The 24,714-nt window shown below is 37.3% G+C and overlaps 1 long non-coding RNA gene and 1 pseudogene across 1 annotated transcript in view; one reads left to right on the forward strand and one right to left on the reverse strand.

Annotated features, from left to right (window-relative positions):
• Nucleotides 1–11,923, reverse strand: part of LOC132659308 (uncharacterized) — a 25,796-nt gene extending 13,873 nt beyond the window's left edge. The window contains exon 1 of the long non-coding RNA XR_009599586.1: nt 11,808–11,923. This is a non-coding gene — a long non-coding RNA (uncharacterized LOC132659308). The remainder of the gene's footprint in view (nt 1–11,807) is intronic.
• LOC121818691 (nucleosome assembly protein 1-like 1) lies at nt 11,823–19,281 on the forward strand (annotated as a pseudogene).
• Nucleotides 19,282–24,714: the final 5,433 nt, after the last annotated feature.

The raw sequence follows: 24,714 nt of genomic DNA on the forward strand, positions 1-24,714 counted from the left end.
GGAGCTGAACATCAGGGTGCAGCCAGATCTCCTGTCAAGTATTTGTCACGGAATTAATATGGATTGGAAAAATAAAATCCAGTCAGCCCTCAGGAACCATGTTAGACACTAGTGTGAACTAAACAGATGTGAATCTGTCCTCAGAGAGCTTAGAATATAAATTGTGATCATTCAGTAGAGTTTCCACTAACCTCATGTAGCCATTCAAATATAAATTAAAATTAAATAGAATTTTAAAGTAAGTCGGTTGCACTAGCCATATTTCAAGGGTTCAATAGCCAACTTATTGGACAGTCCAGATTTTACACCATTTCTATTAACACAGAAAGATACACAGTCCTGGTGTAGAGTGAAATCAACATCTAGAAGTATGGAGTCCAAAGTACATCTGCCAGGATGGCAACCCCATGCAGCGCCAGAGCCGAGTCAGAGAAAAGGCAGATTTTTAGGTTGGGCAGAAGACTTGGAAATAGATATAAATATATAGATATGCGCATAAACACTGAAATTCTATTTGTACCTGGGACTATTTTTGCTTCATCCAATCATTCCACTGGTCCATCTCTCTATGGTGCGCCAGTACCACACTTTTCAATTACAGACAACTTATGGTAGGTTTTAACATCTGTTAGAGATAGTTCCCGTTTAATGTTTCCCTTTTGCCTGTGTCTTTGTTTTTCTGCTTATTTTTTTAATTGAAATTTAATTCACAGAAAATGTTGTATTAGTTTTAGGTGTATGGCATAATAATTTCACATATGTATATATTGTAAAACTATTACTTCAACAAGTGTAGTTAACATCCATCACCACATGCAGTTACATTTTTTCTTGTGATGAAGACTTTAAAAATCTACTCTCTTGGTAATTTTCAAAGATGCAGTACAACATTAATTAGTATAGTTAACAACTATAGTTACTATGTTGTTCACTACATTGCCAGATTTACTTACCTTACCTTCTACTCACCAATCTGTTCTCTGTATCTATGAGTTCCGGTGTTGTTTTTTTTTTTCCTTCAGATTTCATATACAAATGAAGTCATATGGTATTTGTCACTGTCTGATTTATTTCATGCAACATAATGCTGTCAAGGTCTACCCATACTTTATGTATGTAACATGTATGTAAACATACAAACATATACTTTACCTATTCATCTGTCTATTACACTTGGGTTATTTTCATGTTCTGGCTACTGTAAATCATGTTGCATTATTATAATATTGTTGCTGTTGTTCAGTTGCTAAGTCATGTCTGACTCTTTGCAATCCCATGGATTGCAGCACGCCAGGCCTCCCTGTTGCTCACCATCTCCTGGAGTTTGCCCAAGTTTGTGTCCATTGAAGCGGTGATGTCATCCAACCATCTCATCCTCTGTCACCCCTTTCTTCTGCCTTCAATCTTTCCCAGCATCAGGGTCTTCTCCAGGCTCTTCACATCAGGTGGCCAAAGTATTAGAGCTTCAGCATCAGTCCTTCCAATGAGTATTCAGGGTTTATTTCCTCTAGGATTGACTGATTTAACCTCCTTCTGTCCAAGGGGCTCTTGAGAGTCTTCTCCAGCACCACAGTTCAAAAGCATCAATTCTTCAGCGCTCTGCCTTCTTGATGGTCCAACTCTCACATCCATACATGGCTACTGGAAAGATCATAGCCCTGACTATATGGACCTTTGTTGGCAAAGTGTTATGTCTTTGCTTTTTAATACATTGTCTAGGTTTGTCATAGCTTTCCTGCCAAGAAGCAGTCATCTCCTAATTTCATGGCTGCAGTCACCATCTGCAGTGATTTTAGAGCCCAAGAAAAGGAAATCTGTTGCTGCTTCCACCTTTTCCCCTTCTATTTGCCATGAAGTGGTGGGACCAGATGCCATGACATTAGTTTTTTTAATATTGGGTTTTAAGCTGGCTTTTTCACGCTCCTCTTTCACCTTCATCTGGAGAAGAGTATGGGAACCCTCTCCAGTATTCTTGCTTGGAGAATCCCATGGACAGGGGAGCCTGGCAGGCTGCAGTCCATAGGGTCGCAAAGAGTTGGTCACAACTGAAGGGACTTAGCATCCGCCCTCATCAAGAAGCTCTTTAGTTACTCTTTGCTTTCTGTCATTAGAGTGATATATCATCCACATATCTGAGGTTGTTGATATTTCTTCCAGCAACTTGATTCCAGCTTGTAACTCATGCAGCCCAGCATTTTGCATCATGTGCTCATGTATAAGTTAAATAAACAGGATGACAATAAATAGCCTTGTTATACTCCTTTCTAAATCCTGAACCAGTCAGTTGTTCCATAAAGGGTTCTGACTGCTGCTTCTTGACGAGCATACAGGTTTCTCAGGAGACAGGTAAGGTGGTCTGTTATCCCCATCTCTTTAAAGAGGTTTCCACAGTTTGTTGCGATCTACAGTCAAAGGGTTTAGCATAGTCAATGAAACAGAGGTATATGTTTTTCTAGAATTCCTTTGATTTCTCTGTGATTCAGGGAATCTTGGCAATTTGATCTCTGGTTCTTCCTTTTCTAGACCTACCTTGAACATCTGGAGGTTCTCGATTCATGAACTGTTGAAGCCGAGCTTGAAGAATTTTCAGCATAACCTTATTAGCGTGGGAGATGAGTGCAATTGTGCAGTAGCTTGAACTGTCTTTAGTACTGCCCTTCTTGGGAACTGGGATGAAGATTGACCTTTTTCAGTCCTGTGGCCACTGTTGGGTTTCCAAATTTGCTGACATATGGAGTGCAGCACTTTGAGAGCATCATCTTTTAGGATGTTAAATAGCTCTCCTGGAATTCCATCCCATCCACTTGCTTTACTGGCAGCAGTGCTTCTAAAGGTCCACTTAACTTCATGCTGCAGAATGTCTGGCTCTGGGTGAGGGACCACACCATCATGGTTATCTGGGTCATTAAAATCTTTTTTGTACAGTTCTGTGTATTCTTACTATCTCTTCTTGATCTCTTCTGCTTCTTTTAGGTCTTTATCATTTCTGTCCTTTATTGTGCCCATCTTTGGCTGACATGTTTCTTTGATATTTTCAGTTTTCTTGAAGAGATCGCTAATCTTTCACCGTCTGTTGTTTTCCACTATTTCTTTGCATCATTCATTGAAGAAGGCCGTCTTGTCCCTCTTTGCTATTATCTGGAACTCTGCATTCGGTTGGACATACCTTTCCCTTTCTTCCTTGTTTTTGCTTCTTTTATTTCTTTCGCTATGCTGAAAGACTCCTCAGACAACCCCTAATGTGATTTTGTTTCTCTGGGATAAACGCTCACAATGGGAAAGCTGGATCATATGGTAGTTCTATTTTAATTTTTTTGAGGAACTTCCATACTATTTCCTGTAGTAGCTGCATCAGTTTATAGCAACTACGGGAACCCAAAAGGATGCAGGTTCCTTTTTCTCCACGTCCTCATCATCAGTTTTTATTTTATTTTTGATAACAGCCATTCTGACAGGTATGTGGTGATATTTCACTATGGCTTTAATTTGCATTTCACCTAATGACTAGCGATGTTGAGCACCTTTCTGTGTACCTGTTGGGCCATTTGTATGTCTTCTTTGGGAAAATGTCTACAGAGGTCTGCCAATTTGTGGATCAGACTGTTTTTGCTATTGAGTTAATCAGTTCTTTATACATTTGGGATATTATCCCTTATCAGAATCATGATTTTAAAATATTTTCTCCCATTCAGTAGGTTGCCTTTTCATTTTGTTGATGGTTTCCTTTGGTATGCAGAAACTTTTTAGTTTGATGTAACCCCACTTGTTTATTTTCACTTTTGTTGCCTCTCGGGGTCAAATTAAAAACAATCATTGCCAAGACTAATGGTCAAGGAGCTTACCCACTATGTTTTCTTCTAGGAGTTTTACAATTTCAGGCCTTATGTTCAAGTTTTAAATCCATGAGCTGATTTTTCTACATGGTGTAAGATAGCAGTCTATTTTATTCTTTTGCATATGGCTGTCCACATAGCCTTCTTTTTAGTGTTCTCTTTGCTATTCCTGTACATTTATTTTTATGCATGATTTGGTGGCTCAGATAGTAAAGCATCTGCCTACAATGCGGGAGACCCAGGTTCGATCCCTGGGCTGGGAAGATCCCCTAGAGAAGGAAATGGCAACCCACTCCAGTACTCTTGCCTGAAAAATTCCATGGACAGAGGAGCCTTGTAGGCTACAGTCCATGGGGTCACAAAGAGTCAGATACAGCTGAGCGACTTTCACTTTCACCTAGCTTTATCATACCTTTCATATTTATGTATTTTTAAAACATTTTACATATTTTAACCTGAATTCTTTTTCAGAATATCTTTAATTTTAACAGAGATCATGGTTTCTTTAAAAAGTACAATTTTTATAATAAATAATAAATTAATGAAACCTACTTATACCTTTATGAAACAGTTATTTCATCTTCAGAATTATGTAAACAGCCTGTATTAAGCCTATTGTGTGTTAAGAATATTACATGCATTCTTACTTGATAAGATTCTTTTTTTTTCCTCTGACCCTTAAAGTACAGACCCTTGTCTTCATCCAATAACATTAAGTATATATTTATCTTGTGAAAGGACAATGTACCTTCTAAGAAGTTTCAGATTCCTTCATCTTTAAGTATATATATATATATATATATAAATTTATTTATTTTAATTGGAGCTTAATTACTTTACAATATTGTATTGGTTTTTCCATACATCAACATGAATCCACCACGGGTATATACGTGTTCCCCATCCTGAACCCCCCTCCCACCTTCCTCCCCGTACCATCCCTCTGGGTCATCCCAGTGCCCAAGCCCCAAGCATCCGGTATCATGCATTGAAGCTGGACTGGCGATTCGTTTCATATATGATATTATACATGTTTCAATGCCATTCTCCCAAATCATCCACCCCTTGCCCTCTCCCAGAGTCCAAAAGACTATTCTATACATCTATGTCTCTTTTGCTGTCTCGCATACAGGGTTAGCGTTACCATCTTTCTATATTCCATATATATGTGTTAGTATACTGTATTGGTGTTCTTCTTTCTGGCTTACTTCACTCTGTATAATAGGCTCCAGTTTCATCCACCTCATTAGAACTGATTCAAATGTATTCTTTTTAATGGCTGAGTAACACTCCATTGTGTATATGTACCATAGCTTTCTTATCCATTCATCTGCTGATGGACATAAGATTCTTACACATATAAAGTACAAATTATTATCTAGTTTACAAATAGGAAGTCTGAGGCATATAGAGATTATGAAAATTCTTCTAGGATTTTAAGCTGGGTCTACCTAAAATCAAAGCCTGCTGAAAATCATACTGAAAATATGAAACATTGCTTCATTTAAAAACTAACATTAGTCAGAGTCCAAGTAATACGTAATTCAAAAGAGTGAAGACACTTGCTTTCATTTGTGTTATATCAGGCTGACTAGAGTTTGGGATTTTAAAAGGTCAGTAACCACTGGAATGAATATGATAGTATAGAATGAGATATCACCACAGAAACTCAAGAAGTTGTATTGTAGCCTGGTCATTGTGATTGCTTACTGAGGCACATTTTCTTGAGAAGCCCCTCTTTGAAACTCGCCTTCTTCTATGTACAGTGGGATACCATATCCATCTCTCAGTCTGTATGGCAACAAAGTAAGCAAGCATGAATAATAATACTTGGAGATAACAGGAATATTTAGGCCAATGATATCCAGAAGACATTTCAAAAGTCCATGCACAAAACTAACACAACAGCTTCAGATTAAAAAGAGAATTTAAATACAGGTCAGCTCTTCTCTAGATCACTCTGCCTCATTTAATACATTTTGTTCTTTTTAAACCAAAATGATGGCCATTCAATATGTTTCTAGGCAATCATATTTCTTTAATTTAGAAATAAAGGTATTAATATGTACCTCCACATAGATATTATTCATCAGAAGGTCTAACAATTTCAATTACTTTATGTAGAAAAAAATCTACTGAAAGAATATGGAAGGTCAAACTCTTACAAAACGTATGTGGCTTTCATTTTCAATACTTCCTATTTTCATTTAGCGTTTTCTCACGGGACTTAAATACTTCTGCTTCTAATGTGAACATTTGAAACAGTAAGTAAACTTTCAAAAGGCTTATTTCTTATTTTGCCCAACCTGCTGTGCACAGCTCTAGTTTCATTTCTGAGTTGGTATAACCAGTTTTGAGGGGGAATTTATAGTGAGCAGCTATGAGGAGGGAATTTAGTCTGTTCCATAAAACAGAGATTTTCTGATCCACCATATATTTTATTTGGAGAGTTTTTGAATGAAAAATTTCTCTAGCTATGAAGCCTTACAAACTCAAGAAGTATGTGACTTATTTTTGTTCCCTTTTGGCCCCTTCCATTTTCCTGCCTGGCCATGACACACCATTTTTCCAGTAACTTTATTTACTTAATTCGGTTCTTCCTTTCACTACATCCTTTCCATCTTCATGGTCCTTATTAGAGAGTAACATTCATTTTATAGATGAGAAATATAAGGCATACAGGGTGTATGAAACCTGCACAGGGGATTTAAGCTGGGTCTGAAGTCAAAGTCCTCGCATATGGGAAAGTCACATATCTGTCACTTCTATCTCATCCATCCCAATGGAAGATGCTATGCCCTTAAAACTAAGCTAGTCTAGCCTCAGTGTAACTCCTGTCTGCATCACTGCACATCTTTTCACAGTCCTACACACAAATGCCCCCACACTACCATCTCTCTCCACACCAGGCCTGCCCAAATGATATTTTCTGTGTTTTTGATCATTTATACCAGTGAATTCCACCTTGACTGAATATTAGAATCATCTCAGTAGCTTTTTTTTTTGAAAAATATTTGCTAATTGTATATTGATATAAGATGCCTTCATATCAGATGCCTCCATAGCTTTTAAACCATATAAATGTCTGGGTTTCACATAAATCAAATAAGATTTTCTTGGGGTGGCTATGGATATTCACTATTTCAGTGTGCAACTAAGGTTAAAAAAGTGAAAAATGGAAGTGTTAGTCACTCAGTTGTGTCCAACTCTTTGTGACTCCATGGACTGTAGCCGACTAGGCTTCTCTGTCCTTGGGATTCTCCAGGCAAGAATACTAGAGTATATACCTCCAGGAGATCCTCCCATTGAACCTAGATCCCCTGCATTGCAGGCAGATTTTTTACCATCTGAGGCCACCAGGGAAGCCCCAGGCTTGAAAATGACAAGCTTAAAATACACTTTCTTTAAATACCTGCCTGAGTCCTACTTTCAGAACTACATCAACTCATTTGGGTCTTATGATTGCCAGACTACCTACGTTATAATTCCTTCCATTTCTGTTATCATTTAGAATTATTTCCTATTTTCCCATTCATTCATTGATTGAGTTCTTGAGTACTTACTGAGTGCCTACTACTTGCAAAGGCTTATCTTAGGTCTGTCATACATACGTGTAATCTCTCTGCAACCAGCTGAAACAACCTTGAAGATATAAGTTATATCATATTTTCCCACTTACTAAAGCAGACCCAATATAGTTATAAGTGTGTGTGAGATCTCAATAAATACTTCTGATGAGTACCTGTGGTTTCATATTTTATTGTCTTAACCACTCATCTTTTCAGTACATATTTATTAAACTGCTAACTATGTGGAAGATACTTAGATAGATTTTTTTAAAGACTAATAGTCACCTTGAGTGACTGTCAAACATATTTATTTCTTTTGTGGCTTTCTGTTTTAATATGTTGCAGTAGCTTTTTTTTCTTTTCTATTGAACAACGCATCCTGATACCTTAAATTTATTAGATACTTCTTATATGCCAGACATTCTTCTGAATTATTTGCACTTAATTATCCAATAGCTCAGCCCCATGAGACAGCACCTGTACCTTCTGAGAGGAGAAATGACTGTTCCAAGCTACCCAGACAGTAAGAGGTCAAGCTGGGTCTCTAGCCCAGACAGCCTGGGCTCAGAGCCTACCACTATGTCTTCAGCAAAGAGACAGTTTTCTAAAGAGAGTTTTTAAGATGATGTCTCTTAAATTCAAGGAACATAGCTACAGTTTCCTAAGAGCTATTGGGTTATGTGTGTTTACTGACTTAATAGAAAAATTCTAAAATAATTGTATAGTAAAAACGGCCATTTGTTGTTGTTGTTCAGTTGCTATGTCATGTCCCATGGACTGTAGCACGCCAGGCTCCTCTGTCCTCCACTGTCCTGGAGTTTGCTCAAATTTTTGTCCACTGAGTTGGTGCAAAACTGCCATTACTGGCACTTAAATTGATTCTCAGGCAATGCCACTGACATCACTATAATATTTTGCAGAAAAAAAGTTCTAAGAAGTTCAGAAACCAATAGAAATAGCCTGATCATTTTAACAGTTTATCACTTTTATTATTAAACAATATTTTAATATAAATTTTATATCAAAATTTTAAAACAAATTTTACAACTGCCCACAGATGAGGTTACTAAGTGATTGGGAACAAACTTCTCCCTCTAACATCACATGATTTTTTTTTTAAGAGAAAAAAAGCAAAGGTTTCAGTTACTAAGTAAACAATCTATAAATGTACATCCTGTGTAAAGAAGCAGAGACTATGAAACCAGAGGATCCTCAAGACTGAAGAGCAGAGGACTCACAGCTATTTTATAAATACCTGTGTTCTTCTAGACATTTTCTTTCACCGTCTGTGTATCATTTTTCTCCCTCCCATTTCCGCACCTTTCCCATTTTTCAATACCTTTTCTATGTTTCATTTCTGAATCTCTTTTGCAGCTGTGAACAACATTCTCTTAAATATTATCTTAAGTTAAAGACATTACAGAAAGTTTTCAAAATGTCGATGTTCTTTTCCTTTCCTCGTTTATCTGCCTTGATCAGTCACTGTCTGCCCATCGACTCTCTTTTGTCCATCTTTGTGCCTTGGTAAATTCTCCACATCTCAGTCTCCAAGTATGTGAGATCACAAAGCAACTTTTTGCAATAAAAAACAACTCTTTATTAGAAACACCCAATTTAGGAGTTAGGAATTAGGTGTTCCTTCCTTGGTTAGTTGTAAATACTTTTCAAAACTCAGTATTTACTGAATAATTTCAGTATCAAGCTTCGCACCATATTTAAGCACAAATTAAGAACAGTTTTTGAAGTCTGATATTTAGGCAGAACTGATAATTAAATCAACAGTGAAAGGGAAAAGGACAAATAATATGAAAACTCTCACATCTGTTTACAAACTATGTATTAAACAAGCAGAAACATTTTGACTGAATTTTCTGTAAGGGACTAGATATAATCTTCCAGGTCTAATTAATCCTGCTCAGAAAATACTAAAATTTTGACACTGGCAAAGAAAATTCAGGTTAGCTTCTTCTTTTTTTAAATATAAATTTATTTATTTTAATAATGAAGTGGATGAAACTGGAGCCTACTATACAGAGTGAAGTAAGCCAGAAAGAAAAACACCAACACAGGGTAGCTTCTTCTTGGACTCTATGAACTCGGCATTTAGGACAACACTTTCAAAAGGTGGCTTGCTTATGGAAACAAACTATCCAGAAGCCCCACTGATGGTTTGTTCATCAGGCTCAATAGTGAACACCCATGGTAAACAAGACTTTTCCTACTTTTGTGGTCAAAGGCAGAAGATGTTGATTTCTAAGTCACAGGAAAAACAAGTATTCTTACCTTCCCAAATATGCAAGAAGTTCCTGGTTAGTGCTTGTGTGTGTGTGTGTATGTGTAACTGGTATAACAAACAGTATGGTCACTTTGTCTGAAGTACTCAAGATCCTTGAAAGACAAACCTAAAACTATCAGAGATAAATATGTCCACTTCACACAGAGAAATGGAGATACAACTGAGAAATGAGAACTCTCAGCAAGAATTATATTTATGTATACTTACTTTTGGGGGGGGGCCTTAATATATGATTTGCAACACATCGTTCGGATCTAAAATCATGTTATCTTGAGTTTCCCTATTCAATACTATGAATTGTTAAATTAATAAGATTAGCAAGTTTTTGCAACATTAGCTTAATAATCTCTTTTAAGGGTGAAATTATATTTGTATTTTATTTGTCCAGGGAAGTAATAAACTTGCTATACTGTAATGGAACTTTAGAATAGCCTTGCTCACAGCTGTCAAGAGATAGAAAAAAACAGAAATAGTCTTATCCATAATTGATCATCTTTTAACTGATAGCTTTACATCTCCAACGGGCACTAATGCTCTCCTTTATCTACACTCACACTACCAACTGAACACTTAACTATGAAGTGAGGAAATATCAAGACTTGATCTTTCCTTACAGACCCCATTTTGTCAACATACATCAACTGTTTTAACACATGCTCCTCAAGATAAGAAAGCACACCGCACTGCAGACGTATATATATATATATATATACACACACTAAATTGGTGAAACAGCTTCAAACTGTCACCATGCTCTCCAAACCACAAACAGTGCCTTCACTCTGCAGGGAGAGCAACGGACATGTTTTAAGCAATTCTCTTGTACAACAGCTTCTCTTCTATTGACAGTTACTCTGAGCCTCTGCCCTGGACTGACGGTAAAGGACACTGTTCGCAGTCACCTTTTATGCTTCTTACCTGCTGATTCCCCTGTAATCCCTCTGAGCAATCGGTAAGAGGATTCAGGAGCACACAACTATACTTCGTGCATTGGGTCCACAAGGAACCTTTTGTTTCCAAAAAGGTATTTAACTAAGTCCACTAGCACCTGTCAGTTTAAATCAGGGAATTTACCAAGGCAAATCATACTTCATATTCAGCATGATTTCTGCCTCCAATGATAGCGGTAAATAGCTCACACTTTTTCTAGAAATGCACTCCTTCTTTAAGGTGGACTGTTGATACTGATGATTAATTTAAAGGTGAAAATTCCAATATTTTTAAAATTCCCAAATTCAAAGTAAATTGTAATGAGCAAATAACAATTTCTGAGGTCATGATGACTCCAGTTTGTATTCCATGGAAGACCCACTGTGGCCTTAGACTACTCATCTAATATCTCTGAGATTCATTTTTTCAATAAAAATGGGGAGAAAGATACCCACTTCATACCTTTGGTGTGGGGTTTAAGTGAGGTCAAGCGTCTGCCGTACTGTGAACACACAGTAAATTTTAGCCCTTTTCCCTCATGTGGAAAAACAATACTAAGTTTACAAGCTGTATTTACCTTTGAACAACTTTATTATTATTATTATTATTGAGGAAAACTACCAAGTTTAAATTATAATATAAGGAAATAAAATTCCTGAGGCAATTTTTAGGGCTTTTTACTTTCTGAAATAACACATATGATGATTTTACTGTGTTTGAACTATAATTTAAGACATAGGAATAATTTAAATCCAAACAACTACTTAAGGTTTATTATTCAAGGTTCAGTGGTAAAATGGGAAAAAGTTGCATATTAAGTATAGTTGTCACTTAAAACCTTATTTTCTTTTCTAGTATAATGAACCTGCATTTATGGTCAGAAAAATCTAACGTCCTCCCCAAGCTCATGAAAAAGAATCTAAAACTCATCATCACTACCCAAACAGAAAAGAGACTTTTTAAACTTTTAATTAAATTCTAGAAGGCAGTGAAAAACAACCTGTAGTAATAAAGAGCAGTCCTCAATGTCTTGTCAAAGGAGCAAGCTTAAGCTGCAATTTGTAAAGATCTATAGCTAGATAAACTCATAAATTTATATCACCAACAAGGGAAATGATATAGAGACTCAAATCTCTAGTTCTAGCAAAGGCTTCAAAGAATTACAAAAGTCAAACTTACCACAAAACCCAGTTCGTAACCATGGCTAACCGAATACTAGAGCAGCTGTGGAGCCAGTAAAAGATAACAAGAGGTCATTTTTGTGTCACCTAAAGAGAAGGGCTATGACAGATGCCAGCTTTCCCTTTACTGCCTGCTGCCAGGGTACTCTGCAGAGGAAGGCAGGTAAGATGTGGCTCTAACTCTTGGATAACATACAGGGTGGCAACAGCAAGCTGAGACTCCAGGTATCTGGATGTCTTGCCACCAAGCTACCAAGGGTTGGGTAGTATTGTCTGTGCCCTTGGTGTCAAATCAATATCTGAGCACATAATGCTCAGATACAACTGTCATCCTTCTCAAACTGACAGGTGGACTCTGGAGTAATTTTGTTGTTGTTGTTTTAATTTTTACTATAGTACAGTTGATTTATAATGTTGTGTTAGTTTCAGGTATACTTCCACTACTTTTTAAAGATTCTTTTCCCATATAGGCCATTACAGAGTAGTGAACAGAACGTACTAGGTTCTTATTAGTTATCTATTTCATAAATAGTAGTGTCTATATATTAGTCCCGACCTCACAATTTACTCCTCCCCCTTTTATTCCCTGGAAACCATAAGTTTATTTTCTACATCTGTGACTCTCTTCTGTTTTATGACTAAGTTCATTTGTACCCTTCTTTTTTTTTTTTTCTTTTGGATTCCACATATAAGCAAAATCACAAGGACTCTGAAGTAATTTTAAATTCTGATTCTGCCAATTAGCTGTCTGGCCTATAGTAAGTTACTTAAATTTCTTATCTGCAAGCTGGGCACTATAGTAGTTTCTGCTGCTGTTCCCAGCATTGTCAGGAGGGTTAACTGAATTAGTATCTGCAGAGCAGCTGGAACGCTGGTGGGTTCAGGAGGCTCTTTGATAGAGTTTCTTAAATAAAAATAGTCTACCCCCCTTCACCAAGATATTCAGAAAAACAATATAAGATTTAGATCAAAATCTCAAGTCCAACTAGGTAAGAAGTCAGAAAGTTTTTTAATGATTGAAATACTATGTCACTATATTAATAAAGCATTAATTAAATATTTACATGTATATAAATAGTATATATTTTAATATTTAAATATAAAAATCACATTCAATACACTGTTTATTTTACTTAATATGTTGATGTACAGGGTTCTGCTTTTAAATGTGATCAATTTCAAGATCAGATTAAAGAAGTATTTACTGTGAATATATGTGTACACTATATAAATGCTTTTGTATAGTTCATAACATTTTTATCCTACAGTGTATCAGTTAAAGTTATAATTGGCTCTTATCAACATGCCATCTATACTGCATTATCGTTAAGTAGTAAAAAAAAATCAGATCTCAGAAAGCTGGCTGTGCAAAGTACAGTCATTGACTATTCAACTTCTATACACAGAAACAAAATTTTGATCCAGTCATAACTTGAAAGAATGATGTTTGTCATCTTCATTTTTTTTTTTTTACATTTTGTTTTTATGACAAAGCTCAGTGGTAAAGAATCCGCTTGCCAATGCATAAAACATGGGTTCAATCCCTTGGTTGGGAGGATCCACTAGAGAAGGAAATGGCAACCCACTCCAGTATTCTTGCCTGGGAAATCCCATCAACAGAGGACCCTCACTGACTGTAATCCTCAGGGTCACGAAAGAGTCAGACGTGATTCACCAACTAGACAGAAACAATAGTAGCTCTCTTATTCATTAAGAGTATCATAAGAGTATGATTTATAATTAAACACAGGACATAGGCACTCTCATAATTTACACTAGAATTTATAGCATGTCTCGCACATGTAAATTTCAAAATTCTTCACTCCTGTTTGTGATTAGGAGTAGTGAAGAGCTGACAAGTGGATCCACTATTTCTCCTCTGTGAATGAGCATTATGTTTCTGTTGATGGACCTATGCTGCTGGATAGTGGAATATATATATACATATGTAAACCATCATGGGTAATATTTCATGTGTTTTTTAATATTATATTTGCATTTAGACTATGCCAAGAAAGAGAAAAATATATAGCCACAATCTAACAGCCAATTGAACAAAAAGAATATAAAGTCAATGATTATTTCACTCAAAACTATTACCAACTATCCAGCTTAAGTGATTATTCACGAATTATTCACTGAATTTATTATGAATATAAAGTCAATGATTATTTTACTTAAAACTATTATCAACTAACCAGCTTAAATGATTACTCATGCTTTATTCACTGAATTTATTATGAATATAAAGTCAATGATTACTCAAAACTATTACCAATTAACCAGCTTAAATGATTATTCATGATTTATTCACTGAACTTATTACACAGTTGATCAAACAGACCAAACCAACATAAGATGTTTATAATTTATAAAGCTATATGCTTCAAAAGCAATAGTTTTTCCTATCTATGGCTTATGGTAATATTTACAGAAGTGAAAAGCACTGAAGAACTGTGTTCTCACGTTGGTACTGAATGAAATCAACCAACCCAGAGGTCTGATTTCCTTTGCATTAGGGGGCACATACTGCTAACTTATTCTTATTTGAAATCAATTTTTAGTTTCCTCCAGAGTAGGAGCCATGTTTGGTTCATCTTCGATCTCCCCAGGGTGTTTATCATACATTACATGTAAGAAAAGTAACTCAGATGGGATGAGCTGAGAGGCCACACATGCCGCTCACAACAGGAGGTACTGGACAACACGGACGTGCTTAAGTTCTGATCCCATTATTTGAGATACAGGTGCATGATACTGAACATCTCTTTTTAACTATTGGAAATTAACAATTACATTAAGAAAATGTTTTCTAATGCAGGGATTTTACTCTACTCTAAAAAATTATAGTGTTATTTTCCTATCTTCTCCAATAAGAAGTAGTTTTTGAAAATTATTATGACCCTCAGCTTGAATAGACCCATTATTCCTTAAAACATGCTCACACGATGTGTTTCCTACCTATTTCCCTCTTGGTCTGGTATTCCTAGCATAAGCTGAAATAATTCTCCAGCTATCAAAGCAATCTAGTATTGGGTGAGAACTGAAGTTAAAATCAAATCTCTCAAATGGCATATCTTGGGAACCATCAATAAGCTGACCTCACAGTTCAGAAGAGGGAATCACTGAAGGGTAATAAGTACAAATTACACATACACAGCTTTAGTCATATGCAGGGATAAGATCTTTATGCCCAAATTAGTCATTCACACTAAAGCCCAATGCCAAACTTTTGTTAATAACCAGCGTATAGGACGGGCTTCCCTGGTGGCTAAGTGGTAAAGAATTTGCCTGCCAAAGCAGGAGATGTAGGTTCGATCCCTGGGTCAGAAGATGCCCTGGAGAAGGAATGGCAACCCACTCCAGTATTCTAGCCTGAAAAATCCCATGGATAGAGGAGCCTGGGGGCCTACTGTCCATGAGATTGCAAAGGCATCAGACATGCTGCTGCTGCTGCTAAGTCACTTCAGTTGTGCCCAACTCTGTGAGACCCCATAGATGGCAGACTACCAGGCTCCGCCATCCCTGGGATTCTCCAGGCAAGAACACTCGAGTGGGTTGCCATTTCCATGACTTAGCAACTAAACAACAACAAAGACATAGGATACACTCTGCTCAAGTATAATAAATATTATAATAATACCTGCTTCGTTATAAGGACATCCTGAAAAAATTGTGCATAAGTGGTATTTTCAATAATTAGAAAGCTGTTGCAATAATCCAGAAGAAATTGAATGAGGGCCCGAACTACTGTAATAGTACTGAGACTGGAGAAAAGTGGATAGTCTTTAGATATAAGTCGTAGAATTGACAGGCCTTGGTGGTTCATTAGATGTAGGAAAAAGGAATCAGGATAATGATGAAGTTTCATGTGTGACAGCATTTGTACTTAGTGGTACTATTTACTGAAATCAGAGCACAGAAGGAGAAACAGATTTGTAGCTTGAAAGGAAGGAGAAGACCGAGAAGCTAAGTGTACTTTGAGATGTGTTTGAGGTTTGCACGGGCCATCCAACTGAGGATATTCAGTAAGAAGGATGCCATGGATATGATAAAGGAACAAGACCAGGGCAATCACTGAAGCCCTGATTGTATAAGATCAATCCAGGAGATAAGGTAGCGTAAGAAGAGGGAAGAGCAGAGGAACATGGATCTCCAGGACCATTAAACTGGTCACTGAGAGATGTTGCCTTATTGAAAAACTGAAATATTGAAAACGCATGCTTTGATAGCATGAAGTGATGTTGTTTAACAACAACGTAATAGTGGCAAGGATGTAAATTAATTTTGCTTTCTAACCTTTTCAACATCCTTTTGTTTCACAGTGTGGTTTCCTCTCTGGGCCAGTCAGTTTCACTTTATGCCAAGCAAACATATGAGATATGAGGTTAAATCCTAACCACACATTTTGTTATTTACTTGTGATTTGGAAAAACAGATCTGCAGAACCAAGTTATTCAACTGAAATTATAAAAATCTAATTTTTTACACGTAAAATTATCTGTCAAGATGACTATGATTATTCATTTCACAATGGCCCATTTTTCAAGTTCCTCACCAGCCAATAATAAAAGAAATAACTAACTTGAGCTTTTGGTTTGTTTCTAACCTTTGGCGAGACCTTTAAGGGCAATCAATACCTCAATAATTGCAGTATGTCTGATCTTTGTATGGCTGTATCAGTTACAAAGGACATTCTGCAATCTTTAAACTCTGAATTGAACCTTACCAAAAAAGCAAGATTCCAGACATGTTTTGTCAATTAAATGTTAAACTAGCTCCTGCTCCTCCCACCGCCCTGAGTCACTGCCTGCGCAGCTCGGGCCGCTCGGCTCCCCACGCTCACCACCGGAGAGCTGAGCTGGAAAACGAAATTTGCCATTTTTCAAAATACTTGGCATTTGTACAATATGGCAGACATCGACAACAAAGATAAGCCTATTCTGAAGCACTTGAAAGATACTAAAGTGGAGTTCTCAGATGCTGGTCAACCTATGAGTTTTGTCTTAGAATTTCACTTTGAACCCAATGAATATTTCACCAATGAAGTGTTGACAAAGACATACAGGATGAGGTCAGAACCAGATGATTCTGATCCCTTTTCTTTTGATGGACCAGAAATTATGGGTTGTACAGGGTGCCAGATAGACTGGAAAAAAAGGGAAGAATGTCACTTTGAAAACGATTAAGAAGAAGCAGAAACACAAGGGCCGTGGGACAGTTCGTACTGTGACCGAAACAGTTTCCAATGACTCTTTCTTTAATTTTTTTGCCCCTCCTGAAGTTCCTGAGAGTGGAGATCTGGATGATGATTCTGAAGCTATCCTCGCTGCAGACTTTGAAATTGGTCACTTTTTACGTGAGCGTATGATCCCAGGATCAGTGTTATACTTTACTGGAGAAGCTATTGAACACGATGATGATGATTATGATGAAGAAGGTGAAGAAGCGGATGAGGAAGGGGAAGAAGGAGGAGATGAGGAAAATGATCCAGACTAGGACCCAAAGAAGGATCAAAACCCAGCAGAGTGCAAGCAGCAGTGAGGCAGGATCTATGAGGCCCTGAGGATAACCTGCGCTGATCTACCTTCTGCTTCCATGGAAAGGATGAATTTACATCATTTGACAAGCCTATTTCAAGTTTTTTGTTTGTTTGTTTGCTCATTTTTGTTTTTGCATCCTAAAATAAAAATGTCATATAATTCTAGTTCTCAAAAAAAATGTTAAACTAAAATAATATGCCACAAAGAAAATAATCCCAAGACATATATTTTATTATACACAATTCTTCTTATTTTCTGAAACATGAGCACTGTCACAGTTGCTATATAACATTACGAAATTAGCCTACTTAATTGTGGTAAAATTTTCTAATAGTTCAAGAAATATGAGTTGCGTATTCTTGTCTAATTTATCAACCATTCCTATCCCTTTCCATTGAAGCCAGGATTCCAAGTTCAGTTTTTAAATTAACTTTTAAACCTGGTGTCCTTCTGAAAATATCTAATCCCCATCAGCCTCGCACACACAGAATTAATCTCCATTTATGTTGGAATACCATTGAATCCAAAACTTCCTCAGACAAAACATCATTTACTTCTATGATGTAAAATATGTCTATTATAAAGTCAGATTGTTTCTGCAGAAAGTCTATGAGGGCATAATACTCATTATGATACGATGGTCATAACGCACTTCTGTGATCTTTGATGTCTTAAGGTATTTTTTACTTTTCCTGATGTAAAAAGGAACCAAAATGACATGCCCTTTCTGAATACTCAAGGCGGGAACAGATTCTGAAAGTCTTAGGTTACTCTAGAGTTAAGAAATCACGTAAAGTTGGATCATTTGAAATTTACTCCTGGCCGTATTTCCAGTAAAGGGTAAAGCTAGTGGGAAATTTTCAGGAATTGTTTTTTGTTTTTAATATAGTAATATTCAGTCTCAGAAAAATGATAGTGAAATTAATACCTTTGTTTATCTCGTTTAAAAAAAAAAGAGTCAAACTGATCCTACAAGAGAAATATTTTGCCTTGAATAAAAATAAGAGAAAAGCACATTACCTATGTCCCATGCACCCCAGTCGGTTTGACTTGTCTACATTAGTCACTTTTCTGTACTGAATGAGATGTGACCAGATAAATGATAATGAGTATGATCAAGTCTGATGCTCCAATATTTCCTATCAGGTCTGGTCTTAGTAGTTTCTTATATTCTATTCAGTTCAAATTAAAGAAAACATTTTCTCCATTCTATGTGTAAAATAATAAAAAGTACTTTGATATCTTTACATTTTATTTACTTTAACCTTAAACACTGATGGGCTGATGTGTCATAAATATTCACCCTCTAGGTTACTGTAGGACTGTTTGTACTGCACTGGCTATACTGTAATTTAATAGTTTACTTGTCTACTTTCCTTTGAACTAGGAGTTCCTCAAGGATTAGAATGTATGCAGAGACTATGTCTTATTCATCTGTATAAACTCAACATCTAGAAAAGTACCTCACTCATAAAAAGCAATAACAGTAAGTGCTTCCAGATAAATGCACTGGACAGTCAAACTAAATGGATAATGATATGATACTAATTTAGGAAGAGAATAGAGCAGTATGTAGAGTTATTAGAATATTCTTTCCAGCACAATCAACTACAGGTTTAGCTTTCAAATTTGTTACCTACTGGCTGTATTAATTGGACAAATTATCTGGCTTTCCTAACTTCAGTTTCCCTTCTTTAAGAGGGAAACGGTCATGCCTGCTTTTGAAGATTAGTGAAAGTGAAGTCGCTCAGTCGTGTCCAACTCTTTGCGACCCCATGGACTGTAGCCTACCAGGCTCCTCCATCCATGGGATTTTCCAGGCAATAGTACTGGAGTGGGTTGCCATGAGAATGTATATAAACCATCTATCAATGAGTGGAGTTCACAGTAAAGCTTTCAATAAATGATAACAAAAACTAAGGAAACAAATATTTCTGAAAGAACTATTTCTTTTCTCCTACTCCCTGTTGTTAATAAGAAACCAGAGGTGGCAAGATGGCAGAGGAGGAGGGGGATGTGGAGTACATCTCTCTCCACAGATACATCAGGAAGATATCTTCAGACACAGAAGTGCATGCAGAACACCAGCTGAAAGTGGACAGGAGTACCTGACCAGTGGAAAAGAATGTACAGAACCAAGCAAAACTTAGTAGGACAAAGGAACTAGGGGAAAAAACAGGAGTCTTAGTAGGGCTGGTCCTGCCCTTGGCGTTGGGGAACTGAAGCAAGGGCCCGATCCCCACATCAGGGCAATTTTGTCTGAGTCAGAGGAGAAATATTTAAGGTTGAGAGTAAAACAGCTGATCTGTGGCAGTCTAAATGGGATGAGAATCAGACAGTCCTTGCCACAGCCATACCCCAGAAAGGAACGCCGATCTCCTGGAAGGCACAGCAGCTGGGAGCTGGAGTTAAGGGATTGTGGAGCAATCCCAGGGTGAGAGCTGCTGTTGACTGTGGAGAGACAGATTGAGGGGATGTGAGGGAGGAGATCGTGGTGGGAGATGCCAGAGGAGGAAAGCCAGGCAGCCATGGTAGCAAGGCAATGCTGCTGAGTCACACGCATAAGGGGTGGAGCCATCACCATAGCCTCTCTCCCCCTACATGCCAGCATCGGCAGCTGAACGATAGAGAGGCTGACCCATCGAACACCTGATGCACTGAGCCAGGGCGCCCCTCTATGTGCCTGACACACCGAACAACAGACAAGGACCCCAGGCAAGACAGCCCTCTAAGTGCCTGAACGAGCGGAGCTACAGAGAAAGACGGGCCAAAAAGACCTTCTGATTGCCAGCTATTAAGAGGCTTGAAAAAAGACTCCGATAGGGCTGTAACTCCTGTGGCATAGACAGTCCGTGTCCCTGCACACCTGGTACCACCAGGGTCCCTGCAAGCCAAGCAGCTGTGCCACCTTCATGCTCAACTCTCATTGGGGCAGAGCTGCCACAGGCAAAAGAAGCCTTGCATCTATGCGCGCAGTCACTTTGCTGTGTCCAGCTCTTCCTGACCCTGTAGACTGTGGCCTGCCAGGCTTCTCTGTCCTCCAGGCGAGAATCCTGGAGCATATTGGCCAATACTGGTTGCCGTACCCTCTAAAGCACTATATTTCCTGCTGCTCTAGCCGCCAACTCCCCTGAGTACCTGGTGCTGTGACCCAAGCAGCTGCACCACCTCCACACCTGACCCTCACAGGGACAAACCCAAGTCCTCCAGGGCAGCCTCAGGGGCAAACCCCAGTGGATAACCCACAAGTAGAGGTGGAAGTAAAACCACAATTGAAACCCAGGGGCCGTGTGGCTAAGGAATAAGACCCAAAACCTTCCCACCAGCTGTAGATTAAAGCTGTAGATTAAATCCACATGATCAATGAGGCAGACTCTGTGTCTATAGAATATATAAAATGTCATTGCGAGCTCCCACAAAAGAAAACGCACTAATTCTGATAGCTGTGGACACTGGAGGCAAGAACACATAGGAGTAGGACCAGATTAGAATCTGAGCTTCCCCCACAGCAGGTCCAGAGGTCAGCACAGCGCTGGAGGGCATCCTAGGGAGGTGAGGTGGGGTATGACTCCCAGCAAGGGAAAGGACGCTGACAGCAATGACTCAAGATTGAAAGAGACACATGTACCCCAATGTTCATCGCAGCACTGTTTATAATAGCCAGGACATGGAAACAACCTAGATGTCCATCAGCAGATGAATGGATAAGAAAGCTGTGGTACATGTACACAGTGGAGTATTACTCAGCAGTTAAAAAGAACTCATTTGAATCAGTTCTGATGAGATGGATGAAACTGGAGCCGATTATACAGAGTGAAGTACATATATATGGAATTTAGGAAGATGCTGTATCTGTATAACGGAGACTCTGATTTGAATGACATTCTAACATGTATACTATCATGTGAATTGAATCTCCAGTCTATGTCTGACGCAGGATGCAGCATGCTTGGGGGCTGGTGCATGGGGATGACCAGAAAGATGTTTAAAAAAAGAAAAACATTTATTAGTCTTATTTTTGACTTGTTCTGTAGATTCTTTTGGATTTTTTTTTTTTAATCCCTCTCTGTTGTAGTTGTTGACTTTATTGGCACTGTGAAATCTAATTAAGCTTTGGAGCTTTTTTTTTCCTCTCTCACTCACATTTTTTTTTTTTTTCTTATTGTTGTTATAAACCTCTGCCTCTATGCTGGGTTTTTGCAGTTCTGTGGAGTTTTCCTCCGCCCACCCCCTTTCTAATTTTAATTTTTAAACCTATTTATTTTTTTTCTATATTTATTCCTTTGTTTGCTTTTCCTACTCTTCTTTTCCCATTGAAGCTAATCTTTGACATATATAAATCTTCTTCATCTACCTTTATCTAAGTTTGCATATCTATTTGCTCTTTCTTTTCTTTCTTCCCTCTCCTCTCAAAGTATTTGTTAGTTCTATTTTCATTGCTTTATTCCCCAATTGGCACCTTGCTTTAGTTTTGCTTTCCAGTTTGTGTTTTAGTTAGTTTTGTTCTGGTAGATATAATTTTTGGTTTCCTTTGTTTGCCGGGTAAATCTATTGTACTTTATTTTTGTTGGACTGTTTCGATTTTGCTTATAGGTATATATGTATATATTCAGTCACATTTTTTATTGTTGTTATAAACCTCTGCCTCTACATTGGGCTTTTGCAGTTCTGTGGAGCTTTCCTATTTTTTTCCTTTTTTCTTTCTTCTTGTTTTTTTTTTTTTCCTCTCTTTTTTATCATTTTAATTTTTAATTTTTTTAAACCTACTATATTTTTTCTATATTTATTCCTTTGTTTGCCTTTCCTACTAGTTTTTCCCCTTGTAGTTAATATTTAATGTATAAAAATCTTCACCTAACTCTATTTAAATTTGCATATCTGTTCTTCCTTTCTTTCCTTTCCTCTCAACATATGTGCTAGTTTTGTTTCCATTGCTTTATTCCCCACTTGGCACCCTGCTTTAGTTTTGTCTTCCAGTTTGTGTTTTACTTAGTTTTGTTCTTAACTGGTAAATATAAGTTTTTATTTCCTTTGTTCATCAGGTCAATCTACTTATTTTTGTTGGACTGTTTTGACTTTGCTCATGGGTGTATATGTATATGTGTATATTCTATTATTTTAATTATTATTTGCCTGATGTTGTAACTGTCATTTGTCTGGGTTCACCTTCCATTTCTCATTTTTGGACATTTGCTTTAATCTCTCTTAATGCCATAGCAAACCACTTGTGAAATCTTCATTCCTGACCAGAGATCAAACTCTGAGCCTTTGGAGTGGAAGCGCTGATTCTAAGACCCTAGACCACCAGAGAACTGACCCTAGGGAGTATCAGATAGTGAGAACTCACACAAAGGAAACCACTTTAATACAAGACCCAGCACCACCCAACCACCAATAGAACCTTGTACAAGACACCTCATCTAAACAACAAACAAAACAAAAATACAAACCCAGTCATCTGCAGACAGGATTACCACCTCACTCAGCCTTGCCCATCAGAGGAAAAACATACAAAAAAATAAACAAAAACTCAGCACAAATCTCACCCTATACAAAGCTTACACAAACCACTGGACCAACCTTAGGAAGGCAGAAACCAAAAAGAAGAAAGAATTGAACCTTCTTCAAGGAAAGCCTAGGAAGAGGAGACCTCAAAAACAATACATTAAAAAAATAATGAAAAGGCAGAGGAATGCTACACAAATGAGGGAACAAACTAGAAACACAGAAGTCCAAATAAATGAAGAGGAAATATGCAAACTACCTGAAAAATAATTCAGAATAATGATAGTAAAGATGATCAAAACCTTGAAAACAAAATGGAGAAAATGCAAGAATCAATTAACAAAGACCTAGAAGAATTAAAGAATAAACATACAGAGACAATATAATTACTGAAATTAAAAATACTCTAGAAGGAATCAATAGCACAATATCTGAAGCAGAAGAATGAATCAGTGAGCTGGAAGATAAAATGGTGGAAATAACTTCTGAAGAGCAGAATAAAGCAAAAAGAATGAAAAGAACTGAGGATAGTCTCAGAGACCTCTGGGACCATATCAAATGCACCAACATTCGAATTATAGGAGTCCCAGAAGAAGAAAAATAAAGGGTATGAGAAAATTTCTGAAGAGATTATAGTTGAATATTTCCCCAACATGGAAAAGGAAACAGTCAAGTCCAAGAGTTCCATACAGGATAAACCAAAGGAGAAACATGCCAAGTCACATACTAATCAAACTAACAAAGACTAAACACAAAGAAAGAATATTAAAAGCAGCAAGGGAGAAGCAATAAATAGCATACAAGGGAAACCCCATATGCTTAACAGCTGATCTTTCAGCAGAAACTGTGCAGGCCAGAAGACAATGGCAGGATATACTTAAAGTACTGAAAGAGAAAAATATACAACCAAGATTACTGTACCCTGGAAGGATCTCATTCAAAATTGAGAAATAAAAAGCTTTTCAGACAAGCAAAATTTAAGAGAATTCAGTACAGTACCACCAAACCAGCTTTACAATAAATGTTAAAGGGACATACATAGTCAAGGAATATAAGAAAAGAAAAAAGATCTACAAAATCAACCCCAGACAATTAAGAAAATGGCAATAGGAACATTTATATCAATAATTATTTTAAATGTAAATGTATTAAATGCTTCAACCAAAAGACACATACTGGCTGAATGGATACAAAAACAAGACCCTTATATATGCTGTCTACAAGAAACCCATTTCAGACCTAAAGACACATATAGACTGAAAGTGAGAGGATGGAAGAATATATTCCTTGCAAATGGGAAGCAAAAGAAAGCTGGAGTAGCAATTCTCAAATCAGACAAAATAGACCTTAAAAGAAAGAAGGTTACAAGAGATAAGGAAGGATACTACATAATGATCAAGGGATCAATCCAAGAGGAAGACACAACAAATATAAATATCTATGCACCCAACTGAGGAGCACCTCAATACATAAGACTAACACTAACAGACATAAAAGGAGAAATTGACAATAACACAATATTAGTAGGAGACTTTAACACCCCACTCACACCAATGGACAGATCATCAAAACAAAATTAATAAGGGAACACAAGTCTTAAATGATACATTAGATGAGGTGGATCTCATGGATATCTTCAGGACATTTCCTGCAAATGCAGAAGAATATACCTTCTTCTCAAATATACATGGAACATTCTCCAGGAGAGACCATATCTTGGGTCACAAATCAAACTTCCTTAAACTTAAGAAAACTGAAATCATATCAAGCATCTTCTCCAACCACAATGCTATGGGACTAGATACCAATTACAAGAAACAAACTGTAAGAAACACAAACACACAGAGATTAAGCAAG

The sequence above is a fragment of the Ovis aries genome, chromosome 2 (assembly GCF_016772045.2).
Source record: "Ovis aries strain OAR_USU_Benz2616 breed Rambouillet chromosome 2, ARS-UI_Ramb_v3.0, whole genome shotgun sequence".
Lineage (NCBI taxonomy): Eukaryota > Metazoa > Chordata > Mammalia > Artiodactyla > Bovidae > Ovis > Ovis aries.